We start from the raw sequence: 11,045 nt of genomic DNA on the forward strand, positions 1-11,045 counted from the left end.
TCAGGTATATAAATGGCTCAGGGACTGCACCTCCTGTAGGATGCTACAGTGGGCACACTTTTCAACCAAAGATTGGCCAGCCTTAGTCTTGGCTGCTCTGATTGTTCTATGATCAGCCATTGCATTTACCCTCTCAATAGCACCTTGACCAGGACATCTCGGGAATCAGTCAGGACATCAGTGACTTTTCTGGCCTGCTTTGCCCATCATTACTCAATACCTTTCTGGCTCAGAATTCCATTAGAAGAGCTGCATCCTACCTAGACAAGACCCACAGTAAACTCAATGACCAGTTATGGAGCTTCTACTTTGTCATCCCTCCTGTGCAGTTGCTGGGAATGCAATGAGAAAGGACAATGCTTATGGAGATTATATTTATTGGTGAGCACAAAAATCTATTTCAGAATGAGCTTCTATGCACTCATTTTGCAGGTTAATGCACTATTCTCATTTAGACATGTGCAATTCTTCAGTACATGTTTCTACAAGTATCATGAAAAATGATAAGAAAAATCAGATTAAAAAGGAAACAATGTGAGAAAGAAAATTAAATACTAGCAAATAGCAAAAAGTGAAAATGCCATGTTGAGATCCACATTCAGTCCCCACAATCATCTCTCTAGGTGTAGATGTCTCTGTCTATCAGAAGACCATTGGAACTGAATCACCTCACTGTTGAAAAGAGCCATGTCCATCAGAATTGGTCATCGTATAATCTTGTTGCTGTCTTTAATGTTCTCTTTGTTCTATTCACTTCACTAAGTGTCAGTTCACCTAAGTCTCCCCTGGCCTTTCTGAAATTATCCTGCTGATCATTTTTTATATAATAGTTTATAGAACAACATTTATATACCATATGCAAAAAATGGTTTCCATTTTTTAATTTTGTTGGAGTAGGTATTGAGGATTAGACAAAGGGAACTGGTAAAAAGTGGCATGTATTCAAATAGATTAAGGTAAAATAACTTAAGATACGTAATTCTGTATTTATATTCAAAAAGCTTAAGATTCCATTTGTGTCCTATTTGTGTAAAATAGTAAAATAAATGGAGGAAAATATTGAACTAAATCTCAGAATTTTAGATGGAAAGGTATTAAAATTTAAAAAATTAAAAAGAATGACAGATCGGATCAACAAACGCACACCCGCAATTTGTTCCTTAGAAGAAACGCATAAAAACACAGCTTCATCTTTTGCTCTCTTGGGATGAAAAACCTAAAAAACCCAGCAGTGACAACAGCAATGGCTATCATTTATACAGCACTTTCCATATTATATAGTACTTTACACAAAATTTTCTTCAAATTAATTTGAAGTCATGAATCTGTCACCAGATATTTTAGGAATTTGTAGTATATTGTTTTGATTCGAGTGGGTTTTGTTCTCAGGAAGACTGGAAGATAGAGGACTGGAAAAGAATTTCCTTCCTTCATGGGATTTTTCTGATTGAGGATTTTGTCATATATGGCAGAATGGTTTCCTTTTACTTTGTAACTATTTGTTATATCTATTATTATATCCCCGAGTATCATCATTATGCCACGGTGTAAATCTAGACTTTCTTGTTGTTGTTAAGTTTCCCTATTTTAACCATTATTTTTTCCTCCCTCATTACTTTCATGGAGTCTGGAAAATACTCAATGCTATTATTAAATTGCATGGTGAAGTAGGGCGCCCTTTATGTCACTTGAAATTTATTAGGCTTCATGGATGTTGGGTATGTTATCATATATACCAAGGAAAGACTTAATTTATGGGATGCTGACACAGAGAATAATACTTTCCCACAACAAAGATTCAGTAAATCTTTACAGATTTAGCTTTAGTTCCATATAACTTGTATGTTCATAATTTTTAGATCCTAACCTAGACTAGCCCTAGGTCCATGACTTCTACTTGTCTGGAAAATGACTACATTTAATTTAAAGTAAACACTGTCTAGGTAGTACAAAAGCACATTGCAATGTCTCTTCTTTTGGGTGTGCCTCTAGGAGTGTGCTTCTCTTACCTTTTCCTTTATGTATATCTCTACACCATGACCCCTGTAATACCTTTGAGTATGGTAAAGTATGTGATTAAATCCACAACACTGCAATCTGTGGTCTTACTAAGGGAAACCTCTTTATTGTGTTAGACCTGGTTTCTACAACAATTATGTAGAACAAGAGCACAAGTATGTTTCCCCAGAAAACCTACCTGGCTTAGATTGGATCAGACATGTCAACAGTTTTGCTGGACAAAGGTCAGCTCCCACCAATCTTACATGGAGTTTAGTAGCCCTGGGTCAATTTTTCATCTATGGAGATAAGGCCTAGGTTTCCCTTCCCCTATAATTGCTTGGAACCTGTAAGATTGTTTTATTAACCAGTCAGGGGAAATGATGATGAATCTTCATGGAATTCAACATAATGTAATAGAGACACCACTACCTGACCCCAAAGACCCTTGGTAGAATTCCCCCTCTTGCTTTACTTAGTCTCCATGAAATGAGTTAGAGGCAATAAGTTGTTCTTACTTTATGTATGATTTTTACTTCTCTGCTATGCATTTACTATTGCCCTAACTGTGGGAGAAAATGAAGCTACTGGTCTTGTTACACAATTCTTATTCTGCTTCTTTGGATATGAGAAACCCTATTGATTTGGTTTATAGTTAAGTGATTAACTGGAACTAGGCCAGAGTATATTAATTCCCCTTCATCAAAATTTAGAGTTAATGAGATAAAAAGAAAAACATTCCTCAAATGGAGTTAGTCACTCTATAGAATGGTTGAATCGAGTTACAGCTCTGCCAATAGAGCATTAATGTTTCATTTTTGCTACATGTCCTCCACCACTTGTCATTTTCATATTCTGTCCTATTAGTCAATCTAATAAGCATGAGGGAGTACTTCAGAATTGTTTTAATTTGCATTTCTTTAATAAATAGTGACTTAAAGCATCTTTTCATATGAATAAAGATAGCTTAGACTTTGTCATGTGTGGCTGTTTATATTTTTTAATCATTTGTCAGTTGAGGAATGGCTCTGAAGTTTATAAAATTGATTCAATTTTTTATGTTTGAGACATGAGGCCTTTATCAGGGAAACTTGCTTCAAATTTTGTTTTTCACAATTACTTTGGAAAACAGTAATTCCCTCCAATTTGGATCCCATTTTATTCCATTCTCTCTTTTCTTTCATCAGATAATTTGATGAAAGAATCTTTTTAAATCTGACTAACTCTTCCCCAGTCTTCCCTCCTTTCTATTATTCCCTTTTCTTCTCTTATCCTCTTCTCCAATTTTCTGTAGGATAAGATAGAATTTTATACCCAATTGAATGTGTATATCACTCCTTCTTTGAACCAGTACTGATAATAATGAGGTCATTCCCATGTAGCCACCACTTTCCCCACCCCTATAAAAGCTTTTTATTCTCTCTTTTATCTAACACTGACCAGAAAGCAAGGTGTTCACAGTTGTTACAGGAGGAGAAAATAGTAACAATGATAATACTTATTATTATTAATTTTTTTTACCCATCAACAATGAACAAAAATAAAATTCACTGTCTTTGTTGCTGTTTCAAAATTTCAATAAGGTTTTTCTTAAAATTTTAATTCCCGATTCTCTTAGCATCCTCCCTTCTCAGTTGCCCTTAGACTGATGCACTGGAGTTGCCTAAGTCTATGGCCCAGTGGACATTCTTAATAGTTATCATGGCTCTTCCATAATGGGAATCTGGGAAAGGTACATTGGGGAACAGATAAAATAAGGATGAGGGAGAGGAGAAGATATGGAAGAAGATTAGAAGTGGAGAATTCCTTTGCAAAAAGGTGCCCAAATGTTCAGTCCAAATATAAAGTGGCATAGAGCGTGGCTTCTGTGGGAGTCTTTTTGGGGTCAATTTTCCTCTTACTCAAGGTTCTTATGTTCAACTGAGTGTGTGTCACTCCCTGAGGTTCTTCAGCCATGGGGACCTGAAGGAGAAATACAAGAGGGAGTGAAGAGTGATGACTCTGCAGTTCTTAATTTATTAATGTCATGAAAATTTTGATGGCTTGTCTGGTAAAAGCTATAGTTGCTTTCTCAACCTCATACCTTTAGATACATGAAATATATTACAAAGAATTATGAAGGAAATAAATGATATGGAACAACAGTTATGAAAGTATTATATAAATATTCCTAATAATTAAAGAGATTCTCATTTTAGAGGCATTGTACTGGAGGAGGAGAACTATTGAAGAGGGGATTAACTCACCAGTAGTTCCCTTGGTTGGTTCTCGGCCACTTCTATATCCGAGGTAGAGGGAAGATTTTATCATTCTTAATATCCCAGGACCAGTATTCCCTTCTACCATTCCCCCATTCCAGGACCCCACCATCTTACTTACCAGATAACTTACATGGGCTTTCCTCTCTGGGTGCTTCAGGATGATGAGGCAGGCAGGTCCTCCAAGGAAGACAAGAGCAACAAAAACAGCTACAGTAGGGAGAAAGGGAAGAAATAGCATAAGGAGATGGAGTTCACTCTGGGAGGTTCTGTCAGCTTCCTCTCTTTACCAGAATCCCTTTCCAGTTTGGAGTTCAGGTTACATGGAAAAGAAGGAACAGGAAGTAATGGGTAGAGGAGTCAAGTTTCCTTACCTCTGAGGGCTGTATCCTTGCAAAGGCCCTGGTGAGAGAGACATGGGAAGAAAAGTAAAGTCAGATCCTCAAAGGAAGAAAAGAATATCTGGTCCTTATCCATTTATGTTTTTTCTTGTCTTCCCCAAACTCACTTATAGGGATGGATCCATGGCAGAGGAATGCAAGCCATAGAAGGCACAGGAGGAGGAGATAGGAAACATATCTGAGGATGATGATGAGGTTGTTACTTGACTCTGAACATGAATTAGGGTGGAGAGAAGAATCATGATAAATCATTTTGCTAAGGATGCTCACCCTTTCCACATAGTCATCTCTGCTTTTTCCTCTTTTCCCCTCTACAACCTCCCATCATTATCATTAAACAGTTTGGTACAAATCCTTTTCAGAGAGGATTTTTCTCTTGGAATCAGAGTAAGATAAACAGAAGCCAGAATAAAGATGTGTGTGTGTGTGTGTGTGTGTGTGTGTGTGTGTGTGTGTGAGAGAGAGAGAGAGAGAGAGAGAGAGAGAGAGAGAGAGGAAGAATAAGGAAGAAAGCCTTATGTCTCAGCTCACATACTGAGTCTTCATTGGCCTGGAAATGAGGACAGTGTCAAAGTCTCTGTAGACCTTACCCTGTATCTCTGGGCCAGAACCAAGGCCATGTTTCCTTTCTTTGCAGGGTCTGAGGAATGGAGTGCTTATTGATATTTTCCCATCATCCTGCTCTCACCTCTAACTAGAAGCTCCAGGGCGTCACTAGACTGTTTCCAGAGATTTCCATTGGTGCCCAGCTGATAGCTGTAGCTGTAATTGCAGAGTGCTCGGGGGGTCACATGAGTCAAGAACAACCAGCCCTGGTTTTCATGGGCTTCCATGTTGTGCAGGATTGCCTCAACTCCCTCCTTGTACAGAACAAATCTAGTAGCCCACGAGGGTCCCAAACACAAGAGTGTCACACTGGTTCCTGAGACCACCTCTAGTCCAGGTGAGGCTGAGAGGAAAGGCTTGGGGAGCTCATATGGAAATACAAAGAGAAAGCAGAGTTGCTCAAAACCCTCTCCCCACCCCATAGTTGTGATGATGGAGGATGGAAGGGGAGCAATACTACTGAGGCCTCTGAATAATTCACTGACCATTGGCTCTTGCTTCTGACCATTCATTGTTCTAAGTCTGTTTCCCTGAACAGGGAGAGATGTTAAACCTTAGGTGTTCTTCGGGGCTATCCAGGAATAAAAAGATAGTTTCTTCTTCCATTCTTGTCCCTTTAGAGTGGTGCAGTACCTGAGCAGGTCCGTTTTTTCACTTTTTCTCTCTGATTTTTAAGGGACACCCATTTTCCCCCAACTTCTACTTCATGATGATAAAATGAGCCCCAAACATGTCTTCACAGATTTTCTTGGATATCTCTCAATCCTACCTCCCATGCCTCTATTTTATACCCTGGGAACATGAACAACCTTTACCTGTCACCCAGATCTCTAGGGCATCACTGGGCTCAGAGACCTGGTATGGAGACATCCTACTATAATAGACACAGGTGTAGTTGCCAACATCCTGGGCCCTCAAAGACAGGAGGTTGAAGAAAGCTGAGGTGCCAGCTGGGCTCTGGCTCTGCAGGGGCTGAGGGCTGCCCACCTTCAGCAGAGTGAATGTTGCTCTCCAGAGTGCTGACCGAGGGGGCTGCCTGTACTGGAGAGTCACATGCTGCCCCGGCTCCACCACCTGGCCTTGGAGGGCTGAGAGGGAAGGCTTGGGCAGAGATCCTGTGAGAGGAACAAGGTGGGGTGGGGGAAGAGGCTGGAGATCAGGACACCAAAATCACATCCCTGCCCTGCCTCCCAGTCCCCATGTCTCCATGGTTCATTCCCTGTGCCTGACCAAGTCTCATTGTGGTTATTCAGTCGTTTTTCAATCATATCCAATTGTTAGGACCCCATTTAAAGTTTTCTTGACAAAGATATTGGAGAAAAAGCTTTTCCATTTCTCTAACTCAAGCTGCAGATGAGGAAACTGAGACCAACAGAGTGAAATGATGTGTTCTGGATCACCCAGGTACCAATGGCATAGAGCTCAGATTTGAATATAGGAAGATGAGTCTAAAAAATTCCCATCCCAGCTTCTTTCCCTGAGCCATGAGCTTCATTTGAGTCTTTTGTACATGAGATGTTTGAGCAGATATATGACTGACACTAGCCAGGGACCTGAGGAGCCTGTGAAACTGGAGGGAACTCACCTGGCCTGTGATCTCATGCATCTGATGCCTCCTGAGAGGGAAGATCATGGCCCTTCCCTCCTTCTCAGGGCTGTCACATTCAGTGCCAGAGCTCAGCCTAAATTTAGACCTCAGATCATGGTCCAGGTGTGAGAAAGCAACAACCTGTCTCCCCTCTCTGTCCCTCACTAGTTCTATGATCTTGGACAAATCCTTTTTTCCCTCAGGACCTCATTTGCTCTTTGGTAATGGGAGGATTTTCCCTCAAGAGCCTCCAAGACCCTTTAAGCTCTGGATTTTGTGACTGTTCCCCTAAACCTCAACTCCAGTCCCATCTTGATCTTTTCCTGAATATTTTAAATCACAATAGAAATATCTCATGTCTTCCAGTTTGCCCCAGGGCAGAGCTGGCTGTGTAGGGACCATGGTTTGTCACCCAGTGTCACCCCTGTTTGGGCAGAGAGAAGGAGAAACATAGAATCATTCTGGGGCCCCCCACTACCCTCACCTGGCACCACCAGCTCCAGGGCTTCACTGGGCTCTGATTCTCTCCCATCGGCTGTCCTGTAAGCACACCTGTAGCTCCCAGTGTCCCGGGTCAAGGAGAGGGAAGGCCCAGAACCTGGGGGCTGTGGTGGGTTCCTGCCGACTTCCACAGAGTGAAGGTCACCTCTTGAAGAGAAGATAGTTTAGAGCCCACAGAGTGATGTTTCCCTGGGGTCCCGGTCAGTTTTCCAAGAGTGGGCTTGGGGGAGGGTCCGAGGAGAAGAGGGTGACAGAGGTCAAGGTGAGATGCCATTTAGGCCTCCTCCCACCCCCATTGCAGGCGGAAGAAATTTGCCCTTTTACTTTCGTCTGGCATGCTTGAGTTGGGAACATTTCATTTCTTCAGCCCTGGGACTCCATAAGACCGGAGAATTTTGGGGTCTGCCCTCCCCCAAACAATCCCTTCAATTATCCCTGGATTTTATGCTGTCCCTACATCTCTGTGGGCCCTCCTATGTGGGGATGGAATTGGAGAATTAGGGAGTTTTCATGTAGTCACCCAACACAGTCATTCCAGGTATTTAGGATACCCCAATATGGGGTTTTTCTTAGTAAATAAGCAGCTCCGCGTCCTGGCCCCCAGATGGAAGGAGAAAGCAGCCTGTCCTCTTCTGTTTGGAAGGGTCCATTTTTCCCTAGGAGGGCAAACAAATTTGAGAAGATGAAGGATGAGAATCAAATGGTCACTTTTGTTTGAGGTAGGTTAAGTCATGGGTTTGAAAAGGGTCTGTGGGAACTGGAAGGACGAAGGAAGTTAGAGAACAGAACTCTCACCATCAGCCCTTCATATCGTTGCCTGAAATAGAGCTGAGAATGGGGAGGTTGGGCTGCAGGTTCCTGGCTATGCCTCTGTGTCCAGTCCTGTCGGCCTGTTAATTGCTCAGTAACTCGGCTCCCAGGTCATCAGAAAGCTTTTCTGGATCCCGGAAGGCTGTGAATGTACAGAGCTGTTGGACAGGAAGGGACATGGAAGAGAAGATTTCCCTTCTCTCTTGAAGGAATCAAGCTCTGGTCCTCCAGCTACATCTGTATGCAACATCCCTGGCCAATTCAGATGTTTTTGTCAGCTGTGTGATCTGGAAAGCTCTTTGTTCCTAATAATTCCATGATGGCATGGGCTTGAGGCTGGGTAGAAAGAACCCCAGCTTTTCAGGAAGGGCCATACCCACTTCCCCACACTGTAGCATGTGACTGATCCTTGCCCTGCTATCCCCTTGGCCAATCCTCAGTGAAGTTGGGACAGAGCTGGCAGAGCTGTGTGTGGGGGCAACACTTGTATGGGAGGAAAGGGGCTGCCTCTGGTCTTATGTGGTACATTTGATTTGATTCTCCTGTTATTGCACTTCATTTATCAGGCAGCTCCTGCTCAGTGATGGAGGATCCCTAAGGATTAAGGAAGGCACCATCTTGTTAGCATCAGAGGGCTCACAGTCCCAGGGATCACCAGGGGTTTGAGGTCAAATGACCCCATTAAAGAATCTTGCCCATGAGTTTCACCCTATGTAAGTGGTAGCCCAAGTTGCGCAAAGTCAGGAATTGAGCCACAGTCACCCAGCCAGGACTGGGGGGGAGCCCCACCTCAGACTCGTGGGCACTTTCTCCAACGCTGTCTTGTAACAAGAGATGGAGGGGCCGGGAGGTGGGAATGGCCCCGTGCTAGAGGGGAGAGAGAGAATAAGGCGGTTGGCCAGGATATTCCATGATCCTCAGGGACTGCATCCCGGGGGTCCAGAGTCTGACCTGAGCCGCATTGTAGGGAAAGGAGGGTAAGGAAAAGGGTCAAGGAGAGGCAACTGTGTTTGAAAGGCAGAGGATGGGAATGATGGGGTGAGCATTGCCAGTTTGGAATGTAGGGAAAGAAGGGAAAAAAGGAGATGAAATGAACAGGTCGACTGTTGGCAGGTTCCATAGAAAGTTGGGCCCTTTGGTGCGGTTTTCCTCATGGAGGAGCAACACACCTTGGGCTATTAGGGGCATGCGGGGAAGATCGTTGGGTTTTGAGCTGGGAGAAGGAAAACCTGACCCTGTCACAAGATATTTTGATTTTGCCACCAGACCCCCCTTCAGGCTTCATTTTTATCCCAAAAGAGAAACAGGCAGGTTTCTCCCACAGGGTTACTGAGGAGAAAGATTTCAAAATCCAAAATGCAAATTGTGGCTGGTAAAGGGAAGAAGATAGGAAAAACTGAGGGTTTGCCCCATTTATAACTTGACTCTCTAGAGAGGGACATCGGACTCCTCTTTCAGGTATTACTCCTTATGCCCAAGGATGGTTTTATACTAGCACCCTCTCACCTGTCATCACCACCAGGGCCAGGGGGTCACTGAGCTCTGACCACAACGGCCCCTGCCCAGAGCGGCACCTGTAGCTTCTCGCATCCCTCCAGTCACACACACTGCTGAGCACAAAGTCTGCCCGTGACCACGAGTCATTTCTCTCCTCTCTGAGCTCTCCATCCACCCAGAACTGGAATCTGTCACTCCCCAGTTGGCCCTGGCACCTGAGGGTCACATCTGCTCCTTGGTGGACCACAGGACTTGGATCAGCCCAAAGGAAGGGTCTGCGAAGAGTGCCTATGAAGGATAAAGTTTCCAGTTTTTTCAGGATTTCTCTCACCCCATAAATCTTTCACCTAGACTCTGAAGCTTCTATCCTGGGAGTAGCTTTCTGAGTTCTTTTTGGACAAGAAGTGAAAAAAGAATAGTGAGATGTTGGGGGCAGGACTCACCCGTTTGTGTCCTAGCTTCCCAGTGTAGGCACAGTCCTGTAAGAGATACTCCAGTCACTGATGGTTTCCTCCATCCTACTCTGACTCCATCCCCGGCTCTTGTAATGCCTCTGTACTTCTAATTCTGCCTTGGTCATAATATGAAGGAGGAGCCATTTGAATAGAAACTGGGTCTTGCTTCACCCTCGGTGCTTCTCCGTCCTCCTTGGGTTATTGCCCTGTATGTCAGGTCAACTACCCACCGTTTTGTCACAATATCCCTCCCTTCTCAGGTTTGACCCTGGAGACTCACCAATGGAGATCAGGAAAGTCACTGTGGAGTCCATGGTGAGTCTTGGGTTCCGTTCTGGGCTGTGTAGCCTAAACTGTGCAGAGTGGAAAAGGCAGGCTAATGGAGGCTGGCCCAGGATGTGGTGGCCAGCTCTGCTGCCTCACGCCCCTTAACCCAGGCCCCACAGTTTCCGCTCTTATACTGATGAAGGGGACAATGGTCCTTCAAGGGTGAGTTCTGAGGGGGTCAGGGTGGCTTATGGTAAATGGAGTCTGGCAAGGACTGAGGAACTGATGGATATTTATTTAGTGTTAAAGACAACTGAAGGGGGTCTGGGGTCTCCAGACATGCCTCTCTGTTCCATGAAAGGACCAGCATCCCCTGTAAATAACTTCCCCCTGAAATCACTAAGATTGGGCGCAAAGGCTTCACACCACAGCCCCAGAACCTGACCTCAGACCCTTGACTCGGATGGAGGGTGAGCACATGTTTCATGCATGGTATGACTTTTTTTCTCAGTGTCATTTCCTGCTGTCTTGGTGTGAACATCATTATCCACATCACAAGCATAACAACAAAGCAATAATCATGGCTATCATTTCTCTAGCACTTTCATCTTGGCAGGTAGTTTACAAATATGTTCTCCTTTGATCTTCACAACAGCTTGGAAAA

The 11,045-nt window shown here is 43.7% G+C and overlaps 1 pseudogene; it reads right to left on the reverse strand.

Moving 5' to 3' along the window:
• Positions 1–3,828: 3,828 nt before the first annotated feature.
• On the reverse strand, positions 3,829–10,428 carry LOC116422704 (annotated as a pseudogene).
• Positions 10,429–11,045: the final 617 nt, after the last annotated feature.

The sequence above is a fragment of the Sarcophilus harrisii genome, chromosome 3 (genome assembly GCF_902635505.1).
Source record: "Sarcophilus harrisii chromosome 3, mSarHar1.11, whole genome shotgun sequence".
In the NCBI taxonomy this organism is placed as follows: domain Eukaryota; kingdom Metazoa; phylum Chordata; class Mammalia; order Dasyuromorphia; family Dasyuridae; genus Sarcophilus; species Sarcophilus harrisii.